Source organism: Heterodontus francisci, chromosome 5 (assembly GCF_036365525.1).
Source record: "Heterodontus francisci isolate sHetFra1 chromosome 5, sHetFra1.hap1, whole genome shotgun sequence".
NCBI lineage: Eukaryota > Metazoa > Chordata > Chondrichthyes > Heterodontiformes > Heterodontidae > Heterodontus > Heterodontus francisci.
In genome coordinates this window covers 55,964,403-55,987,904 of record NC_090375.1, presented here as the reverse complement: position 1 = coordinate 55,987,904, position 23,502 = coordinate 55,964,403, and positions in this window count along the sequence as shown.

The window sequence follows — 23,502 nt, the reverse complement described above, 5'->3', positions numbered from 1 at the left end:
GGGCCTAACCACTGGATTATCAGATGTTATTGTCTCATCCTACCTGGTCAATCAGGGACATTGTAAATGTTTTGCTTTGCCAGCAGACTATCAGGGAATGAAGGTATCCCATACTGTGTTCATCTGAGTAGATCACCAGATACTAGACAGATATACCACTAACTTGTAGCTGGTGTCTTATAGCTGCCTGAGGATTGGGCAGGTCCACAGTAGCTATGTACATTCTATCAATTATATATCAAGGACTAGTTGAGAAGAAAGAAAGAAATTACATAGAATTGCACAGATTGTGTAACACAGAACCAAGCCATTTGGCCCAGCTGGTTCATGGGTTCATGCTCCACATGAGCCTCCTCCCATCCCTGGTCATCTAACGCTATCAGCAAATCCATCTATTCCTTTCTCCCTCATTTGTTTATCTAGCTTCCCCATAAAAGCATCTATGTTATTCGCCTCAACTACTCCTCATGGTATTGAGATTCACATTCCAACCACTCTTTGTGTAAAGACGTTTCTTCTGAATTCCTTATTGGATTGATTAGTGATATTTTGTTATATTTATGGCCTATAGTTTTAGTCTCCAACACAAATGGAAGCATCTTTTTTTACCTTATCCTGCCAAATCCTTTTATAATCTCAAAGTCCTTTGTCAGGTCACTCCTCAGCCTTCTCTTTTAACATACAAACATGCGAATTAGGAGCAGGAGTAGGCCACTCAGCCCCTCGAACCTGCTCCACCATTCAATAAGATCATGGCTGATCTGATTGTAACCTCGACTCCACATTCCCGCCCACCCCCGATACCCTTTCACCCACTTGCTTATCAAGAATCTAACTCTGCCTTAAAGATATTTAAAACTCTGCTTCCACCGCCTTTTGAGGATGAGTTCCAAAGACTCACAAACCTCTGAGAGAAAAAAATTTCTCCTCATCTCTGTCTTAAATGGGCGACCCCTTATTTTTAAATAGTGACACCTAGTTCTAAATTCTCCCACAAGAGGAAATATCCTTTCCACATCAACCCTGTCAAGACTCCTCAGAATCCTATATGTTTCAATCAAGTCACCTCTTACTCTTCTAAACACCAGCAGATACAAGCCTAGCCTGTCCAACCTTTACTCGTAAGAAAACCCACTCATTCCAGGTTAGTCTAGTCTCTGAACTGCTTCAAACGCATTTATATCCTTCCTTAAATAAGGAAACCAATATTGTACACAGTGCTCCAGATGTGATCTCACCAATGCCCTGTATAACTGAAGCATAACCTCCTTACTTTTGTATTCATTTCCCTCGCAGTAAATGATAATATTCTATTAGCTTTCCTAATTACTTGCTGAACCTGCATATTAACCTTTTGAGATTCATACATTAGGACACCCAGATCCCTCTACATCGCAGAGCTCTGCAATCTCTCACCATTTAGATAAATGCTTCTTTTTTATTTTTCCTGTCAAAATGGACAATAACATATTTTCCCACATTATACTCCATTTGTCAGATCTTTGCCCACTCGCCTAACCAATCTATATCCCTTAGTAGTCTCCTTATGTCCTCTTCACAACTTACTTTCCTACCTATCTTTGTGTTATCAGCAAATTTAGCAACCATACCTTCGATCGTTTCATCCAAGTCATTTATATAAATTGCAAAAAGTTGAGGCCCCAGCACTGATCCCTGCTGCACACTACTCGTTACATCTTACCAACCAGAAAATGACCCATTTATGCCTAAGCTTTCTGTCCTGTTAGCTCGCCAATCTTCTATCCATGCCAATATGTTACCCGCTATACCATGAGCTTTTATTTTCCACAATAACCTTTTATGTGGCATCTCATCAAATGCCTTTTGGAAATCTAAATACAGTACATCCACCGGTTCCCCTTCATCCACAGCACATGTTTCTTCTTCAAAGAACTCCCATAAATTGGTTAAACATGATTTCCCTTTCACAAAACCATGCTGACTCTGCCTGATTACCTTGAATTTATAACAATATTAGGCAGGAACTGAAGAATTTAGATTGGGGGCGGCTGTTTGAGGGTAAATCAACATCTGACATGTGGGAGTCTTTCAAATGTCAGTTGATTAGAATCCAGGACCAGCATGTTCCTGTGAGGAAGAAGGATAAGTTTGGCAAGTTTCGGGAACCTTGGATAACACAGGATATTGTGAGCCTAGTCAAAAAGAAAAAGGAAGCATTCATTAGGGCTGGAAGGCTAGGAACAGACGAATCCCTTGAGGAATATAAAGACAGTAGAAAGGAACTTAAGCAAGGAGTCAGGAGGGCTAAAAGGGGTCATAAAAAGTCATTGGCAAACAGGATTAAGGATAATACCAAGGCTTGTTATACATATATAAAGAGCAAGAGGGTAACTAGGGTAAGGGTAGGCCCGCTCAAGGACAGAGAAGGGAATCTATGTGTGGAGCCAGAGGAAATGGGCGAGGTACTAAATGAGTACTTTGCATCCGTATTCACCAAAGAGAAGGAATTGGCGGATGATGAGCCTAGGGAAGGGAGTGTAGATAGTCTCAGTCATCTCATTATCAAAAGGAGGTGGTGTTGGGTGTCTTGCAAAGCATTAAGGTAGATAAGTCCCCAGGGCCTGATGGGATCTACCCCAGAATACTAAGGGAGGTAAGGGAAGAAATTGCTGGGGCCTTGACAGAAATTTTTGCATCCTCATTGGCTACAGGTGAGGTCCCAGAGGACTGGAGAATAGCCAATGTTGTTCCTTTGTTTAAGAAGGGTAGCAAGGATAGTCCAGGAAATTATAGGCTGGTGAGCCTTACGTCAGTGGTAGGGAAATTATTAGAGAAGATTCTTCGGGACAGGATTTACTCCCATTTGGAAACAAACGAACTTATTAGCGAGAGGCAGCATGGTTTTGTGAAGGGGAGGTCGTGTCTCACTAATTTGATTGAGTTTTTTGAGGAAGTGACGAAGATGATTGATGAAGGAAGGGCAGTGGATATTATCTATATGGACTTCAGTAAAGCCTTTGACAAGGTCCCTCATGGCAGACTGGTACAAAAGGTGAAGTCACACGGGATCAGAGGGGAGCTGGCAAGATGGATACAGAACTGGCTCTGTCATAGAAGACAGAGGGTAGCAGTGGAAGGGTGCTTTTCTGAATGGAGGGATGTGACTAGTGGTGTTACGCAGGGATCAGTGCTGGGACCTTTGCTTTTTGTAGTATATATAAATGATTTGGAGGAAAATGTAGCTGGTCTGATTATTAAGTTTGCGGACGGCACAATGGTTGGTGGAGTTGCAGATAGTGATGAGGATTGTCAGAGGATACAGCAGGATATAGATCGGTTGGAGACTTTGGTGGAGAAATGGCAGATGGAGTTTAATCCGGACAAATGTGAGGTAATGCATTTTGGAAGATCTAATGCAGGTGGGAAGTATACAGTAAATGGCAGAACCCTTAGGAGTATTGACCGGCAGAGAGATCTGGGCGTACAGGTCCACAGGTCACTGAAAGCGGCAACGGAGGTGGATAAGGTAGTCAAGAAGGCATACGGCATGCTTGCCTTCATCGGTCGGGGCATAGAGTATAAAAACTGGCAAGTCATGCTGCAGCTGTACAGAACTTTAGTTAGGCCACACTTAGAATATTGTGTGCAATTCTAGTCGCCACACTACCAGAAGGACGTGGAGACTTTGGAGAGGGTACAGGAGAGGTTTACCAGGATGTTGCCTGGTCTGGAGGGCATTAGCTATGAGGAGAGGTTGGATAAACTCGGATTGTTTTCACTGGAATGACGGAGGTGGAGGGGTGACATGATAGAGGTTTACAAAGTTATGAGCGGCATGGACAGAGTGGATAGTCAGAAGCTTTTTCCCAGGGTGGAAGAGTCAGTTACTAGGGGACATAGGTTTAAGGTGAGAGGGGCAAAGTTTAGAGGGGATGTGCGAGGCAAGTTCTTTACACAGAGGGTGGTGAGTGCCTGGAACTTGTTGCCAGGGGAGGTGGTGGAAGCAGGTACGATAATGACGTTTAAGAGGCATCTTGACAAATGCATGAATAGGATGGGAATAGAGGGATACGGTCCCCGGAAGTGCAGAAGGTTTTAGTTTAGACAGGCATCAAGATCGGCGCAGGCTTGGAGGGCCGAATGGCCTGTTCCTGTGCTGTACTGTTCTTTGTTCTTTTCTAAGTGCCCTGTTATAACGTTTTGAATAATAGCTTCTAACATTTTCCCTATGACAGATGTTAAGCTAACTGGCCTGTAGTTTCCTGCTTTCTGACTCCCTCCCTTTTTGAATAAAGGAGTTACATTTGCTATTATCCAATCTAATGAAATCTTCGACAAATCTAGGGGACTTTGGAAAATTAAAACCAAGCACATCAAATATCTCACTCGTCACTACCTTTAAGACCTTAGGATGAAGTCCATCAGCACCCGGGGACTTGTCAGACCGCAGCTCCAACAATTTGCTTAGTATCACATCCCTGGTGATTGTAATTTTCTTGAGTTCCTCCCTCCCTTCCATTTCCTGATTTACAGCTATTTCTGGGATGTTACTTGTATCCTCTACAGTGAAGACCGATTTACCTGTTCAATTCATCTGCCATCTCCTTACTTCCCTTATTAATTCCCCAGACTCACTTTCTATAGGACCAATGCGCACTTTGTTAATTCTTTTCTTTCTTAAATATCTATAGAAACTCTTACTATTTGTTTTTATATTTCTAGCTAGCTTTCTCTTGTACTCTAATTTTTCCCTCCTTATCAATCGTTTAGTCATTCTTTGCTGTTTTTTTTATATTCTGTCCAATCTTCTGACCTGACATCTTTGCGCAATTATATACTTTTTCTTTAAGTTTGATACTGTCTTTAACTTTTTAGTTAACCACAGATAAAGTGTCCGCCCTTTGGGATTATTCTTTCTCATTGGAATGTATCTATTCTGTGTATTCTGCAATATCCCCTTTAATGTCTGCCACTGCATCTCTATTGACTTATCCCTTAACCTAATTTGCTAGTTCACTTTAGCTAACTCTGCTTTGATGCCCTCATAATTGCCCTTATTTAAGTTTAAAATGCTAGTCTTGGACCCATTCTTCTCTCTCAAACCGAATGTAAAATTCAATCATATTATGATCGCTGCTACCTTGGGTGCCTTCACTATGAGGTCATTAATTGATCCTATCTCATTGCACAATACCAGGTTTAGTATAGCCTGCTCTCTGGTTAACTCCAGAATGTGCTGTTCTAAGAAACTATCCTGAAAACTTTCTACAAACTCCTCATCTAGGCTACCTTTGCCCATTTGATTTCTCCAGTCCATATGTAGATTAAAATCTCCCAATGATTATTGCCATACCTTTCTGACAAGCTCCTTTCTTCCTTTATACTCTGACCTATCATGTGGTTACTGTTAGGGGGGCTGTATACCACTCCCACGAATGACTTCTTGTCTTCATCATTTCTCATCTCTGAGCAAACTGCTTCTACATCCTGGTTTCCTGAACTTAGGTCATCCCTCTCTACTGTGCTAAAGCCATCATTAATTAACAGAGTCACCCCTCTACCTTTTCCTAGCTTCCTATCCTTCCTAATGTCTTGTTGACATTTCTAGAGAAAAGATAACCAGCCTGTTCAATCTTTCATGATAGGTAGCACTTCTGATATCATCCTTGCATCCACAACCAACGGCTCAGATCAAAACTCTGCAGTCCTGCCACGTACAGACACGAATGGTGATGGACAATTAAACAACTAACTGGAGGAGAAGGCTTCACAAATATCCCCATTCTCCACGATGGGGGAGCCCAGTACAGCAGTGACAAAGACAAGGCTAAAGCATTTGCATCCATCTTCAGCCAGAAGTGCCGAGTGGATGATCCTGAAGTCCCCAACATCACAGATGCCAGTCTTCAGCCAAACCGATTCACTCCGCGTGATGTCAAGAAATGGCTGATGACACTGGATACTGCAAAGGCTATGGAGCCTGACAACATTCCAGCGATAGTACTGAAGACTTGTGCTCCAAAACTAGCCAATCTGTTCCAGTATAGCCACAACACTGGCATCTACCTGGCAATGCGGAAAATTGCCCATGTACGTCCTGTCCATGAAAAGCAGGACAAATGCAAACCAGTCAATTACCGCCCTATCAGTCTACTCTCGATCATCAGCAAAGTGATGGAAGGGGTCATCAACAGTGCTATCAAGCGGCACTTGCTCAGCAATAACCTGCTCACTGATGCTCAGTTTGGGTTCCACCAGGGCCGCACAGCTCGTGACCTCATTACAGCCTTGGCCCAAACATGGACAAAAGAGCTAAACTCCAGAGATGAGGTGAGAGTGACTGCACTTGACATCAAGGCAGCATTTGACTGAGTATGGCATCAAGGAACCCTAACAAAACTGGAGTCAATGGGAATCAGGGGAAAACTCTCCGCTGGTTGGAGCCATACCTAGCACAAAGGAAGATGGTTGTGGTTGTTGGTGGTCAATCATCTCAGTCCCAGGACATCACTGCAGGAGTACCTCAGGGTAGTGTCCAAGGCTGCTTTATCAATGACCTTCCCATTATCATAAGGTCAGAAGTGTGGATGTGCACTGATGATTGCGCAATGTTCAGCACTATTCACTACTCCCAGATACTGAAGCAGTCCGTGTCCATATGGATAACCTTCAAGCTTGGGCTGATAAGTGGCAAGTCACATTCACACCACACAAGTGCCAGACAATGGCCATCTGAAACAAGAGAGAAGCTAATTATCGCCCCTTGATGTTCAATGGCATTACCATTGCAGAATCCTCCACTTTAAGCATCCTGGAGGTTACCATTGACCAGAAACTGAACTTGAGCAGCCGCATAAATACTGTGTCTACGACAGCAGGTCAGAGGCTTAGAATTCTGCAGCGAGTAACTCACCTCCTATCTCCCCAATGCCTGTCCACCATCTACAAGGCACAAGTCAGGAGTGTGATGGAATACTGTCCACTTGTCTGAATGGATGCAGCTCCTACAACACTCAAGAAGCTCAACACAATCAAGGACAAAGCAGCCCACTTGATTGGCACCCCATCTACCATCTTCAACATTCACTTCCGTCACCACTGACGCAGAGTGGCAGCAGTGTGTACCAGATGCACTGTAGTAATTCACCAAGGCTCCTTCAACAGCAACTTCCAAACCCACAACCTCTACCACCTAGGAGAACAAGGACAGCGGATGAAAGGGATACCACCACCTGCAAGTTCCCCTCCAAGCCACAAACCATCCTGACTTTGAAATATATCGCCGTTCCTTCACTGTCACTGGGTCAAAATCCTAGCTCTCCCTTCCTAACAGCACTGTGGGTGTACCTACACCCCAAGGACTGCAGCGGTTCAAGAAGGCAGCTCACCACCACCTTCTCAAGGGCAATTAGGGATGGGCAATAAATGCTTGCCTGGCCAGCGACACCCACATCCCATGAACAAATATTAAAAAAATATATAGCATCTCCCGCAACTTCAGAATCCCAAAGTGCTTTACAGCCAATTAAATACAGTCACTACAGTAATGTAGGAAACACAGCAGCCAATTTGTACACCACAAGCTCTGAAAAACAGCAATAATGTAAGGACCTGATAATCTGTTTTGCTGATGATCATTAGGGGATACAAATTGGACAGGACATTGGGAGAACTCCCTTGGTGTCTTCAAAACAGTGCATTGGGAGCTTATACCACTTGAGAGGACAGCTGGGGTTTCGGTTAAACAATTCATCCAAAAGACACCCCCTCTGGCCGTGCAGTACTTCATTGGACTGTCAACCTCGATATATTCTTAAGTCTCTGGACTGGGGCATCAATCTACAGTCCACTGATTTAGAAGGCATTTTGCTACCACTAAGGCAATAGCCAAAGCTAGGCACTCTGCCACATGGCTAGAGCTCCTGCTTACAGTAGTTTCACAGACTCACCATGAAGAGTAGTCATTCAATAAAGTTTAGGGTGCTAATTCAAGCTGTTCCTGGTTCCATGGGTGGCAAAGGCCTTGACTACATTATCAACATTATATTCCTTTATATGTAAGTCCAAGCATGCCAGGTGACTCACTCACGATGCCAGCAGGGCAGAGTGATAGACAATCACATAGTCACCCGATAATCAAACGTGCACACTATCCAGACACTGCTGGATAGCAATGGAAAGCATTGAGGCTAGTCATGAAATCCTTACCAATAATGGTGATAATCAACTCACATAGGAGAGAGCAGACACAGCACACGTAGGAGTCATGAGTCAGACACTGGAAAGTGCTTAATCAGCAGTATACAGTCCTTTGTGTGCCAAACTGCCATTACCTCAGCCTGGTCTCTTCAGTGGATCTGGGGCTTTCCTCATCTGCCAGTTTAGCTCTGGTACTGAGGTGAGAAGATGTGTAAGCTGGATTGTGCACTGGAAACATTCGGTCCCAACCAATTTCTCCCATTGTTTTGCAGTGCCATTTTGCCAGAAGCAAACTCAAATGAGAAATTAAGGATGGTGTAATGGCACTGGTCATGATGCAACAGGCAACCAGCATCGCTGAGGAAGCTGCTAGTGCTGAAAATAATTTAAGTGCCCAAAACAGGATTAACAGTCAAAGAATAGAATCACAGAATGGGTACAGCAGAAAAGAGGGCCATTCAGCCCGTCTAGCATATGCCAGCTCTTTTCAGGAGCAATTATGCTAGTTGCACTCCCTAACTCTTACCCCGTAGCCCTGCAATTTTTTTCCCTCAGTTGCTTATCCAATTCCCGTTTGAAAGTCATGATTGAATCTGCCTCCACCACCATTTCAAATGGAGAATAATGCATTTAGGGATGTGGTAATGCAGGGGTTATGTTACTGTTTCCTTTTGCCTCCAGAGAACTGGACTAATGGCACAAAGAACATTAATTCAAATTCCATCAAGGTAGTTTAAGAATTTGAATTCAGTTTAAAACATGATCTGGAAATAAAAGTTGGTATCAGTAAAAGTGACCATGAAGCTGTCAGATTGTTGTAAAAACACAACTGATTCACTAATGTCCTTTAGGAAAGGAAAACCCTTCACCTTTACCCAATCTAACTTAAATGTGATCACGTCCCAGACTCATAACTGCCCTCCAAGCAAGTCACTCAGTCAGGCAACCACCTCAGAGTAACCAGAGATTGGTAATAAATGCTGGCCTTGCCAACAATGCTCACATCCCAAGAGTATTTTTTTTAAAATGCTATGCAAGTATTATGATTTGGCAGCCTAGTGGTTTTGGTACTGGACTAGCAACCCAGTGCTAATGAGTGCAGATCCCACCATGGCATGTGATGAAACTGAAATCAATAATTCAGGTAATTTGTGGCTAGAACCCAGAAAAATAAAACTGCAGTCAAAAACCCAACTGTTTCCCTGATGATCTTCGGAGAAAGGGAACCTGCGACCTGGTCTGGGCCGACATGTGACTCCAGTCCCACACTATGTAGCTGTCAGCAATACTGCTGGGGATCCCACCTGAATTGTGCAAATTAAACTGACTGAGGAAGCTCTGCCAAGTCAGTGAAGGTGGGAGACCTACCCCCTCACACGGAGGAAAGTTCCTGGGTCTTGTCACCTGAAACGAATAGACAGCTTGATGTAGGTGCCAGAGAATGAGCAAGACCTGCAGAACTGCATGCAAGTGACAGCAAGCACCTTTGGCAGAGGGGTTGTGGAGAGATGGGATTGGAAAATTGGAAGACAAAAACTAAAGTTCAAGAAATTAAATGGGATAAGCGAAAAGAAAAAAAGTCAGAAATTAAGGAGACGGACTAGAAAAAAAAAGAAAAACAGATTACTGCTAATGATGACATGTAAATTGCTGTATAAAATGTTTGTCTGAAGCATTTAGTTCGAAATTAGTTGAGATTTATATTGTTTTTAAATGGAGCTGGGAAAAGAGTTGCTCAGATTGATGCCCAATGCCAATACAAATTTTCCCTTGCCATTATTCTGTTTGAACTGGAGCTAAGTTACAGCTTTCACTGACATTTGAGCTGGTTATATGTTGGAGGCCAATTAAAGATTTGTTTTTTTAGACTTAAGCTAGTAATTTCTTTCTCTCTCTTCTCTTTCCACTACACCCTCACCACCCCCATTCCCCCGCCCTCACCACCCCCCAACCAACCCCGTATCGTCTTCCGTCTCTCCAAGTTTGTTCCTTAGGCCCACTCTAGCCTGCTTGGTCGAAGCGATTCCTACTCACCGGTCATCAGTATGGATGCTGTAAACTCTAAAGGAATGCATCTATCTTTGACTCCTGTCAAATATTCCTCACCATTCCCAAGTGACTTCCAAGTATTTCTCTCCTCCAAGAGCCAGTGGGAGGGATTGAGAAAGGAATGTGAGTTGGGGGTCTAGTCTAGTCATAGAGTTACTGAACTTCCGTTCAGCACATCATGCCAGGTCCAACTTTCTGGAAGAGATATCCACTTGATCTCCTTCCCTTGCCCTTTCCTCATACACTTTACAATTTTACTTTTTCAATGATTAACCCATTTCCCTTTCAAACCTATTACGGCTGATTCCACCTCTCCTCCATGTTGATTGAACACCACTTGGAAGAAGCACTGAGGGTAGCGAAGGCAGAGAGTGTACTCTGGGTGGGGGACTTCAATGCCCATCACCAAGAGTGGCTCAGTAGCATCACTACTACTGAGATAGCTGAGACCTGAAGGACATAGCTGCCAGATTGGGTCTGTGTCAGGTGGTGAGGAAACCTCTTCTTTGGCCTCCTTATCTCGAGAGACAATGGGTAAGCGCCTGGAGGTGGTCAGTGGTGTGTGGAGCAGTGCCTGGAGTGGCTATAAAGGCCAATTCTAGCATGACAGGCTCTTCCACAGGCGCTGCAGAAAAATTTGTTTGTCGGGGCTGTTACACAGTTGGCTCGCCCCTTGCGCTTTTGTCTTTTTTCATGCCAACTGCTAAGTCACTTTGACTCGCCACACTTTAGCCCCGTCTTTATGGCTGCCCGCCAGCTCTGGCAAACGCTGGCAACTGACTCCCACGACTAGTGATCAATGTCACAGGACTTCATGTCGCGTTTGCAGACGTCTTTGAAGCGGAGACAAGGATGGCCGTTGGGTCTGATACCAGTGACGAGCTCGCTGTACAATGTGTCTTTGGGGATCCTGCCATTTTCCATGCGGCTCACATGGCCAAGCCATCTCAAGCGCCGCTGACTCAGTAGTGTGTATAAGCTGGGGATGTTGGCCGCCTCGAGGACTTCTGTGTTGGAGATACGGTCCTGCCACCTGATGCCAAGTATTCTCCGGAGGCAGCGAAGATGGATTGAATTGAGACATCGCTCTTGGCTGACATACGTTGTCCAGGCCTCGCTGCCATAGAGCAAGTTACTGAGGACACAGGCTTGATACATTCGGACCTTTGTGTTCCGTGTCAGTGCGCCATTTTCCCACACTCTCTTGGCCAGTCTGGACATAGCAATGGAAGCCTTTCCCATGCGCTTGTTGATTTCTGCATCTAGAGACAGGTTACTGGTGATAGTTGAGCCTAGCTAGGTGAACTCTTGAACCACTTCCAGAGCGTGGTCGCCAATATTGATGGATGGAGCATTTCTGATGTCCTGCCCCATGATGTTCGTTTTCTTGAGGCTGATGGTTAGGCCAAATTCATTGCAGGCAGCCGCAAACCTGTTGATGAGACTCTGCAGGCACTCTTCAGTGTGAGATGTTAAAGCAGCATCGTCAGCAAAGAGGCGTTCCCTGATGAGGACTTTCTGTACTTTGGACTTCGTTCTTAGACGGGCAAGGTTGAACGACCTGCCCCCTGATCTTGTGTGGAGGAAAATTCCTTCTTCAGAGGACTTGAACGCATGTGAAAGCAGCAGGGAGAAGAAAATCCCAAAAAGTGTGGGTGCGAGAACACAGCCCTGTTTCACGCCACTCAGGATAGGAAAGGGGTCTGATGAGGTGCCGCCATGTTGAATTGTGCCTTTCATATTGTCATGGAATGAGGTGATGATACTTAGTAGCTTTGGTGGACATCCAATCTTTTCTAGTAGTCTGAAGAGACCACGTCTGCTGACGAGGTCAAAGGCTTTGGTGAGATCAATGAAAGCAATGTAGAGGGGCATCTGTTGTTCGTGGCATTTCTCCTGTATCTGACGAAGGGAGAACAGCATGTCAACGGTCGATCTCTCTGCATGAAAGCCACATTGTGCCTCAGCCAACAAGAGGGAAAAGTTATCTCACCAATCTACCTGTCGCAGATGCATTTGTGCATCACAGCACTGGTAGGAGTGACCATCACACAGTGCTTGTGGAGACGGCATTCCACCTTCACACTGAGGACACCTTCCATCATGTTGTCATAGTCACAGAGTGATACAGCACTGAAACAGGCCACTGAGGCTGTGCCAACCATCAACCACCCATTTATACTAATCCTACATTAATCCCATGTCTCCTACCACATCCCCACCTTCCCTCAATTCTCCTACCACCTACCTACACTAGGGGCAATTTACAATGGCCAATTTACCTATCAACCTGCAAGTCTTTGGCTGTGGGAGGAAACCAGAACACCCGGTGGAAACTCACATGGTCACAGGGAGAACTTGCAAACTCTGCATGGGCAGTACCCAGAACCGAACCCAGGTCACTGGAGCTGTGACACCGCAGTGCTAACCATTGCGCCGCCCGCACTGTATGGCACTACCACCGTTGAATTGGAATAGATTCAGAACAGATCTAGCAGCTTAAGACTGGGCATCCATGGGGCGCTGTGGGCCATCAGCAGCAACAGAATTGAAATCAACCACAATCTGTAACCTCATGGCCTGGCATTTCCCTCACTCTACCATTACCATCAAACCTGGTCAATGAGGAGTGCAGGAGAGCATGCCAGGAGCAGCACCAGGCACACCTAAAAATGAGGTGCCAACCTGGTAAAGCTGTAACACTGGACTACATGCAACCTAAACAGTGGAAGCAGCATGCGATAGACAGAACTAAGCGAATCGGATCAGATCACAGTTCTGCAGTCCTGCCATATCCAGTCGTGAATGGTGGTGGACAATTAAACAATCAACTGGATGAGGAGGCTCCACAGATACCCCCACCCTCAATGATGGGGGAGCACAGCACGTCAGTGCAAAAGACAAGGCTGAAGCATTTGCTAACATCTTCAGCCAGAAGTGCCGAGTAGATGAGCCATCTTGGCCTCCTCCTGAGGTCCCCAGCATCACAGATGTCAGTCTTCAGCCAATTCAATTCACTCCACACGATATTGAGAAACAGCTGAAGTTACTGGATACAGCAAAAACTATTGAAAATAATAAACTATGTGCCAATTTTCACACACACACCAGAGGTTAACACACACACAAATAGGTTACAGAGTAGGGAAAGGTAGATTGGTTGAGTTGAAGTCCATAGAAAAAAAAGGTGTATACAGTCTGTGCAGTTTGGTGATTCAGTTGGCTTCTAGCTTAATTCAGTGGTCCTGAGGCTTTAAGTTTGAAGAGGTAGATGACTGGTTCGGTGGGTCTCTTGGAGTGGATGATTTCCTCCAACAGGGTGTCTGATTGTAGCTGGAGTATGCAAAGGTGGTCAGTCAACAGGCAGAGTTCGAAGCTTGAAAGCTGAAATGGAGAGAGAAAAAGGGAGACCCCCACTTGGGGCTGTACGTGTCAGAGTCCAGAAGCTTCTCCTTGCTGTTGTAGAGAAAACACTCTTAAAACCACAGATTGGAAGGAGCTTGTCACATGACAGTCACCCAGTGATTCAGACATGGTAACAGTGTTTCTCTTCTTGCTAAAAAGAACAGATAGTTCCCTTAATCTTTCTGGGTCTTGGTTCTTGCTGGGATGAGCAGCCATTTTGTCTCCACCTCACAGGCCTTGCACTGTAGTGTTGCGAATTAGGTGGCCATCCTAAGCTGTTTGCAAAGCCATGCTTCATCTCTTCTTTCCTAAATTTCTTCAAAAAATATAAATTCAGATCTCCAGTCAGTGGATTAAAGAAAATTATCATTCAACAAATCAAGTTGGTGTGACATGCATTACACCAGAGACTAGACTTCAAAAAATGCTTCATTGGCTGTAAATCAGGAATCACGGTACCCAGTATGTGCACAGCAAGCGCCCACAAACAGCAATGTGATAATGACCAGATAATCTGTTTTATTATGATATTAATTGAGGGATAAATATTAGCCAGGACACCGGGCTAACCCCTGCTCTTCTTCAAAATACTGCCATGGGATCTTTTACATCCACCCAAGCAAGAAGATGGGGCCTTGGTTTAATACCCCATCCACAGGACGGCACCTCCAACAATGCAGCACTCCCTCAGTACTTCACTGAAGTGTCAGCATTGATTTTTGCACTCAAGCCCTGGATTGGAACTTGAACCCAGAGGCAAGAATACTACCAACTGAGTCACAGCTGACACTACAACTTAGAATGAGGCCATTCGGCGCACCATGCCTGTGCTGGCTCTTTGATGGAGCTATACAATTCATTTCACTCCTATGCTCTTTCACCACAACCCTGTAATTATTTTCACTTCAAGTTTTTCCCAACACTTATCCAATTCTCTTCAGAATGTTACCATTGAATCTGCTTCCACCACCTGTCCAGGCAGTGTATTCCAAATCACAACAACTCGCTGTGTAAAAAAATTGTTTCCACATCTCACCTCTGGTTCTCTTTTGCCAATCACCTTAAATCTGTGTTCCCTTCTGCACTGCAAACAGTTTCTCTATATTTACTCTATCAAAACCATTCATGATAGCTACTCTATTAAAATTCTATAAACTTCTATTAAATCTCACCATCACCTCTATTAAGTTTCACCTTAAGCTTCTCTGCTCTAAGGAGAATAATCCCAGCTTCTCCAGTCTCTCCATGTAACTTTAGACAGTAGTTAAGAATCAACCACATTGATGTGGGACTGGAGTCACTTATAGGCCAGACAAAATAAGGATGACAAACTTTCTTCCCTAAAGGACATTAATGAACCACTGAATCACAGAATCATTACAGTGCAAAAGGAGGCCATTCGGCCCATTGTGTCCACAATGGCTCTCTGAAAGAGCAACTCCCTTAATTCCATTCCCCTGCCTTCTCCCCATAACCCTGCACATTCTTCTTTTTCATGTAACTGTCTAATTCCCTTTTAAATGCTTCAATTGAACCTGCCTCCACCATGTTATCAGGCAGTGCATTCCAGACCTTAACCACTCGCTGCGTGAAAACGTTTTTCCTCATGTCACTTTTACTTCTCTTAACAAATACTTTAAATTTTTGCCCTCGTTCTCAATCCTTTCACAAGTGGGAACAGTTTTTCTCTAAATACTTTTGAATACTTCTATCAAATTACCTCTCAGCCTTCTCACCTCCAGGGAAAACAGTCCTAACTTCTCCAATCTTTCTTCATGACTGAAGTTCCTCATCCCTGGAACCATTTTTGTGAATCTTTTCTGTACTCTCTCCAATGTCCTCACGTTTTTCCGAAAGGGCAGTGGCCAGAACTGGACACAATAATCCAGCTGAGGCCTAACTAGTATCTTATAAAAGTTCAACATAACTTCATTGCTCTTGTACTCTATGCCCCTATTAATAAAGCCCAGGATACTGTATGCTTTATTAACCGCTCTCTGAACCTGTCCTGCCACTTTCAACGACTTATGCACATATACAGCTAGGGCACTCTGCTCCTGCACCCCCTTTAGAATTGTACCCTTTATTTTATATTGTCTCTCCATGTTCTTCCTACCAAAATAAATCATTTCACATTTCTCTGCATTGAACTTCATCTGCCACCTGTCTGCCCATTCCACCAACTTGTCTATGTCCTTTTGAAGTTCTACACTATCCTCCTCACAGTTCACCACTAACTGGAGGAGGTGGCTCCACAAATATCCCCATCCTCAATGATGCGGGAGCCCAGCACATCAGTGCGAAAGATAAAGCTGAAGCATTTGCAACATTCTTCAGCCAGAAGTGCCGAGTTGATGATCCATCTCGGCCTCCTCCTGAAGTCCCCAGCATCACAGATGCCAGACTTCAGCCAATTCTATTCACTCCACGTGATATCAAGAAACGACTGAAGGCACTGGATACTGCAAAGGCTATGGGCCCTGACAATATTCCGGCAATAGTACTGAAGACCTGTGCTCCAGAACTTGCCGCGCCCCTAGCCAAGCTGTTCCAGTACAGCTACAACACTGGCATCTACCCTGCAATGTGGAAAATTGCCCAGGTATGTCCTGTACACAAAAAAAAGCAGGACAAATCCAACCCGACCAATTACCGCCCCATCAGCCTACTCTCAATCTAAAATGGGGAGGCAGTGGTGTACGTGGGGAGGTGGTGGTGTAGTGGTAATGTCACTGTACTAGTAGCCCAGAAGCCCAGGCTAGCGCTCTGGGGACGTGCGTTCAATTCCCACCATAGCAGATGGTGAAATTTGAATTCAATTAACAAATCTGGTATTAAAACGTTAGTCTAATGGTGACCATGTAACCATTGCTGATTGTTGTGAAAACCCATCTGGTTCACTAATGCCCTTCAGGGAAGGAAATCTACTGTCCTTACCTGGTCAGGCTTACATGTGACTCCAGATCCACAGCAATGTGGTTGACTCTTAAATGCCCTCTGAGAATTAAGGGCAAATAGGGATGGACAATAAATGCTAGCCTAGCCAGCAACGCCCACATCCCATGAACGAATAAAAAAAAATTCATCAGTAAGGTGATGGAAGGTGTCATCAAGCAGCACTTGCTTACCAATAATCTGCTCAGTTGGGTTCCACCAGGACCACTCAGCTCCTGACCTCATTACAGCCTTGGTTCAAACATCGACAAAAGAGCTGAACTCAAGAAGTGAGGTGAGAGTGACTGCCCTTCACATCAAGGCAGCATTTGACTGAGTATGGCATCAAGGAGCCCGAGCAAAACTGGAGTCAATGGGAATCAGGGGGAAAACCCTCCACTGGCTGGAGTCATACCTAGCGCAAAGGAAGATGGTTGTGGTTGTTGGAGGTCAATCATCTGAGCTCCAGGACAGGGTAGTGTCCTAGGCCTAACCATCTTCAGCTGCTTCATCAATGACCTTCCTTCAGTCAGAAGTGGGGATGTTCACTGATGATTGAACAATGTTCAGCATCATTCGTGACTCCTCAGATACTGAAGCAGTCCGTGTAGAAATACAGCAAGACCTGGACAATATCCAGGCTTGGGCTGATAAGTGGCAAGTAACATTTGTGCCACGTAAGTGCCAGGCAATGACCATCTCCCTTGACATTCAATGGCATTACCATCACTGAATCCCCCACTATCAACATTCTAGGAGCTACCATTGACCAGAAACTGAACTGCAGTAGCCATATAAATACCGTGGTTACAAGAGCAGGACAGAGGCTAGGAATCCTGCAGCGAGTAACTCACCTCCTGACTCCCCAAAGCCTGTCCACCATCTACAAGGCACAAGTTAGGAATGTGATGGAATACTCTTCACTTGCCTGGATGGGTGCAGCTCCAACAACACTCAAGAAGCTCGACACCATCCAGGACAAAGCAGCCTGCTTGATTGGCACCCCATCTACAAACATTCACTCCCTCCATCACCAACGCACAGTGGTAGCAGTGTGTACCATCTACAAGATGCAATGCGCCAAGGCTCCTTAGACAGCACCTTCCAAACCCTCGACCTCTACCGCCTAGAAGGAGAAGTGCAGCATATGCATGGGAACACCACCAGCTACAAGTTCCCCTCCAGGTCACACACCATCCTGACTTGGAACTATCTCGCTGTTCCTTCACTGTCCTGGGTCAAAATCCTGGAACTCACTTCATAACAGCACTGTGGGTGTACCTACCCCAAATGGACTGCAGCGGTTCAAGATGGCAGTTCACCACCACCTTCTCACTAGCAATTAGGGATGGGCAATAAATGCTGGCCTGGCCAGCGACACCCACATCCCATGAATGAATAAAATAAAACAATGCTTCCAAGTTTCGTATCATCCAGAAAATTTGAAATTGTGCCCTGTACACCAAGGCTAGTTCATTAATATCTTCTTTTGCCTCCTTATCTTGAGAGACAATGGGTAAGCGCCTGGAGATGGTCAGTGGTTTGTGGAGCAGCGCCTGGAGTGGCTATAAAGGCCAATTCTAGAGTGACAGGCTCTTCCACAGGTGCTGCAGAAAAATTTGTTTGTCGGGGCTGTTTCACAGTTGGCTCTCCCCTTGTGCTTCTCTCTTTTTTCCTGCCAACTGCTAAGTTTCTTCGACTCGCCACACTTTAGCTCCGCCTTTATGGCTGCCCGCCAGTTCTGGCGATCGCTGGCAAGTGACTCCCACGACCTGTGATCAATGTCACAGGACTTCATGTCGCGTTTGCAGACCTCTTTAAAGCGGAGAAATGGACGGCCGGTGGGTCTGATACCAGTGGCGAGCTCGCTGTACAATGTGTCTTTGGGGATCCTGCCATCTTCCATGCGGCTCACATGTCATATAGCAGGAAAAACAAGGGTCCCAATGCTGATCCTTGGGGAACTCCACTACAAACTTTCCTCCAGCCTGAAAAACATCCATTAACCACTACTCTTTGTTTCCTGTTACTCAGCTAATTCCGTATCCAACTGGGTTTTTCCAACAATCTGACAGTTTTGTGGTCACTTTTGTTGATATCAGCTTTTTATTTTCAGATTTTTAAAACTGAAACTCTGGAACTGCCATAATGAGGTTTGAACTTCTGTTTTCTGGATTATTAATCCAGTAACAAAACTAATGTTCTGGTTTTGCTTCCAGTGTGTAAATACTAGCTCCCTCACCAATAATTCACTTGATTCCACTATGTCATTACCAGTTCTTCCAGCAATCACTAACCTGTATCAAGCTTGTAACTCTCAGCTCTTCCACAAATTATTGACTTGACTCCAATGTGACACTATCAGCGTCTCCATCAGTCATTGACCTGACTGCAATGCATCCCTCACTTAATCTAGATTGACTCTGTCTGTGTCAAAGCCTCCCTCTAGACTCTAACAAAATTGGATGGGAATTCAGGGCCCACTTGTTCCCAAATGGCCTTCCACTAGTCCATTTCCCATGCAGTCTTCCTGCTTCTTCTCCAGATGTACTAGCCCATAAGTTTATCATACCCTGTGCCATGTGGCTTTCAGTCCTGCTTGGGTTTGATAGTCATTGTGGAAGTGAGAAATGGGAGGAGGTTCCCTTTAGAATGTGGTTCTTGGTTCCTATCTTCCCAGCTATTCCACACCTTTCTAGCAAACCCTACTTTTTCCCATCAGCTTGTGCTTGTGCAGCAACATTTTACATGTTTGGGTTGCTAGTCTACTTCTCCTCTTCCTCTGGGACAGTCTGGAATAAAATAATATGGAATGGTGAGAATGTACATGGACCTTCACGAATAGAAGACATCCAGCATAAATTGCTAAGTTATTGGATGGTCCTTACTGGTTGGAGTCATACCTAGTGCAAAGGAAGATGGTTGTGGGTTGTTGGAGGTCAATCATCTGAGCTCCAGGACATCACTGCAGGAGTTCCTCAGGTTAGTGTCTTAGGCCCAACCATCTTCAGCTGCTTCATCAATGACCTTCCTTCAATCATAAGGTCAGAAGTGGGGATGTTCGCTGATGTTTGCACAATGTTCAGCACCATTCGCGACTCCTCAGATACTGAAGCAGTCCGTGTAGAAATGCAGCAAGACCTGGACAATATCCAGGCTTAGGCTGATAAGTGGCAAGTAACATTCATGTCACATAAGTGCCAGGCAATGACCATCTCCAACAAGAGAGAATCTAACCATCTCCCCTTGACATGCAATGGCCTTACCATCGCTGAATCCCCCACTATCAATATCCTGGGAGTTATCATTGACCAGAAACTGAACTGAAGTCACCACATAAATACCATGGCTACAAGAGCAGGTCAGAGGTTAGGAATCCTGTGGCGAGTATATCACCTTCTGACTCCTCAAAGCTTGTCCACCATCTACAAGGCACAAGTCAGGAGTGTGATGGAATACTTTCCACTTGCCTGGATGGGTGCAGCTCCAACAACACTCAAGAAGCTCAACACCATCTAGGAAAAAGCAGCCTGCTTGATTGGCACCCCATCCACCACCTTCAACATTCACTCTCTCCACCACTGATGCACAGTGGCAGCAGTGTGTACCATCTACAAGATGCATTGCAGTAACGCACCAAGGCTGCTTAGACAGCACCTTCCAAACCCCCGACCTCTACCACCTAGAAGGGCAAGGGCAGCAGATGCATGGGTGCACCAACAACTGCAAGTTCCCCTCCAAGCCACAAACCATCCTGACTTGGAACTATATTTCCATTCTTTCACCATGGCTGGGTCAAAATCCTGGAACTCTCTTCCTAACAGCACTGGGTGTACGGCCCCACCGACCCCACGTGGACTGCAGCGGTTCAACAAGGCAGCTCACCACCACCTTCTCAAGGGCAATTAGGGATGGGCAATAAATGTTGTCCTAGCCAGAGATGCCCACATCCCATGAATGAATAAAAAAAAACTTGTCCATGGTTTATAATGGATTAAGTAGGGTTGGTTGGCATCCTTCCATCTACGAAAGATGATGGACATGCATCAAACAATCATTTAGGTGGGGTGTCTTCTCTTGGTGCACATTTGCTAATGGCTGTGAAGGCCAATCCTTGAGAGGCAGGTTCTGCCATAAGTGCTGCACTTGAAATTGCCAAGTGACGCTGTGAGTTGTTGTTTTTGATGTTGCCAAGCTGCTGTAGCAACTGGTCATTGTGGTAGTGCACACCTGTCACAAGATGTGTCACCATTTCCCTCTTTTGTCAGCAGTGACTCCCAGGTGAGATAGTCGATATTTAGGGCCTTCATGTCACACTTGCAAGCATCCATGAAGCAGAGCTTTGGACGCTCCACTGGTTGTCTGGTCCCAGCTACCTCACCATACAAGGTCCTTGGGTATGCGACTGTCTTCCATCCTGCAGACATGTTCGATCCACCGATCTGTTTGATTAGTGCCAACACACTTGGAACCCACATGAAAAGTCACAGACCTGAAACATGAACTCTGTTTTTCTCTCCACAGATGCTGCTTGACCTGCTGTGTATTTTCAGCACTTCCTGTTTTTATTACCTCTCAACCTTCCCTGTTCTAAGGTGACCAGTCTTAACCTTTTCTACCTCTCCTCATAACTGAAGCTTCTCATCCCTGGTAACCTCCCGATAAGCCTCCTCTGCACCCTACCCATGACCTTTACATCTTTTCATGAAGTGTGGTGCCAAGAATTGCCCACAATACTCCAAATGAGGTGTAACCAGTGATTTATAAAATCCCAGTATTATCTTTGCTTTTATATTTTATTGTTTGATTTAGAAGCCCAATTACCCCATATGCTTTTTTATCCACCTTATCAAGTTACCCTGCCACCATTAAATATTTGTATACGTGGACACCAAGCTCTCTCTGCTCAACTACACTTTCCAAAATTGTGCCAAATTGTATAGGAAACTGTCTTTCCAAATTAATGCTGTTGGGGAGGGTTTAAACTAGTTTGGCAGGTTAGACTCAGTTGGGACAAAATCAGAAATGAAAATGGAAGGCAGAAAATTCATGGATGAGTCTGGAAGACAGAAGAAGCGAAGGATAGAAAATAAAAAAAAGAATTCGGCAGTGCTAAAAGGTATCTATTTCAATGCAAGGAGTATGGCAATTAAAGCAGATGAGCTGAGGGCACAGATACACACGTGGCAGTATGATATCATAGCTGTTACAGAAACATGGCTTAAGGAGAGACAGGAATGGCAGTTCAACGTTCCTGGTTACAGGGTTTTCAGATGCGATACGGAGGGGGAAAAGAAAGAAGGGGGAGTGGCAATTTTGCTCAAGGGAACTATTACAGCTGTAAGGAGGGATGATATGTTGGAAGATTCATCAAATGAGGCCATATGGATTGAGCTAAGGAACAAAAAAGGGGCAATCATAATGCTGGGAGTGCACTACAGACCTCCAAACAGTCAGAGGAAGATTGAAGAGCAGATATGTAGACAAATATCAGAGAAGTGCAAGAACAATAGGGCAGTAATAGTAGGGGATTTTAATTACCCCAATATTGACTGGGATAGTTTTAATGTGAAAGGAATTGAGGGAGCAGAATTCTTGAGGTTTATTCAGGAGAACTTTATTGCCCAGTATGTAGCAAGTCCAACAAGAGAGGGCACAGTTTTAGACTTAGTTTTAGGAAATGAAGATGGGCAGGTGGAAGGGGTGGCAGTGGGAGAACATTTCAGTGATCATAATTCAGTCAGTTTTAACAGAATTATGGAAAAGGGCAGAGAGAGAACAGGAGTTAGCGTTCTCAATTGAGGCAAGGTCAATTTTACTAAACTGAGGAGTGATTTAGCGAAAGTGGACTGGAAACAGCTACTTGAAGGTTAATCAGTGTCAGAGCAGTGGGAGGCAGTCAAAGGGGAGATTCAAGGGGTTCAGAGTAAACATGTTCCCACAAAGAAAAAGGGTGAGACGGCCAAATCTAGAGCAGCATGGATGTCAAGGAGCTTACAGGGTAAGATAAGGCAGAAAAGGAAAGCTTATGTCTGACACCGAAAACTCAATACTACAGAAAGCCGACAGGAGTATAGAAAGTGGAGGGGTGAAATCAGAAAGGAAATTAGGAAAGCTAAGAGAGAGCATGCAAGAATGTTGGCAAACGAAATCAAGGTGAACCCAAAGATGTTTTATCAATACATTAAGAGTAAGAGGAAAACTAAGGAGAGAGTAGTGCCCTAAAAGACCAAAAAGGTAACCTATGTGTAGGGGTGGAAGATGTTGGTATGGTTCCTAATGAATACTTTGCATCTGTCTTCAAGAGGAGGGGGACGATGCAGATACTGTGGTCAAGGAGGAGGGATGTGAAGTATTGGATGTGATAAATATAGGGAGAGAAGAAGTATTAACGGGATTAGCATCCTTGAAAGTTGATAAATCACCAAGTCCAGATGAAATGTACCGTTCCTTTTCCTTTCCTTTTGGCCTCCTTGTCTCGAGAGACAATGGGTAAGCCCCTAGAGGTGGTCAGTGGTTTGTGGAGCAGCGGCTGGAGTGGCTATAATGGCCAATTCTAGAGTAACAGACTCTTTCTTCCACAGGTGCTGCAGGTAAAATTGGTTGTCGGGGCTGTTACACAGTTGGCTCTCTCCTTACACTGCTGTCACTTTTCCTGTCAACTGCTGAGTCTCTTCGCCTTGCCTCTCTTCAGCCCTGCTTTTATAGCTGTCCGCCAGCTCTGGTGATCACTGGCAACTGGCTCCCATGACTTGTGGTCAATGTCGCAAGACTTCATGTCGCGTTTGCAAACGTCTTTAAAGCGAAGACATGGACGGCCAGTGGGTCTGATACCAGTGACGAGCTCACTGTACAATACATCCTGGGGGATCCTGCCACCTTCCATGCGGCTCACATGGCCAAGCAATCTCAAGAATCGCTGGCTCAGTAGGG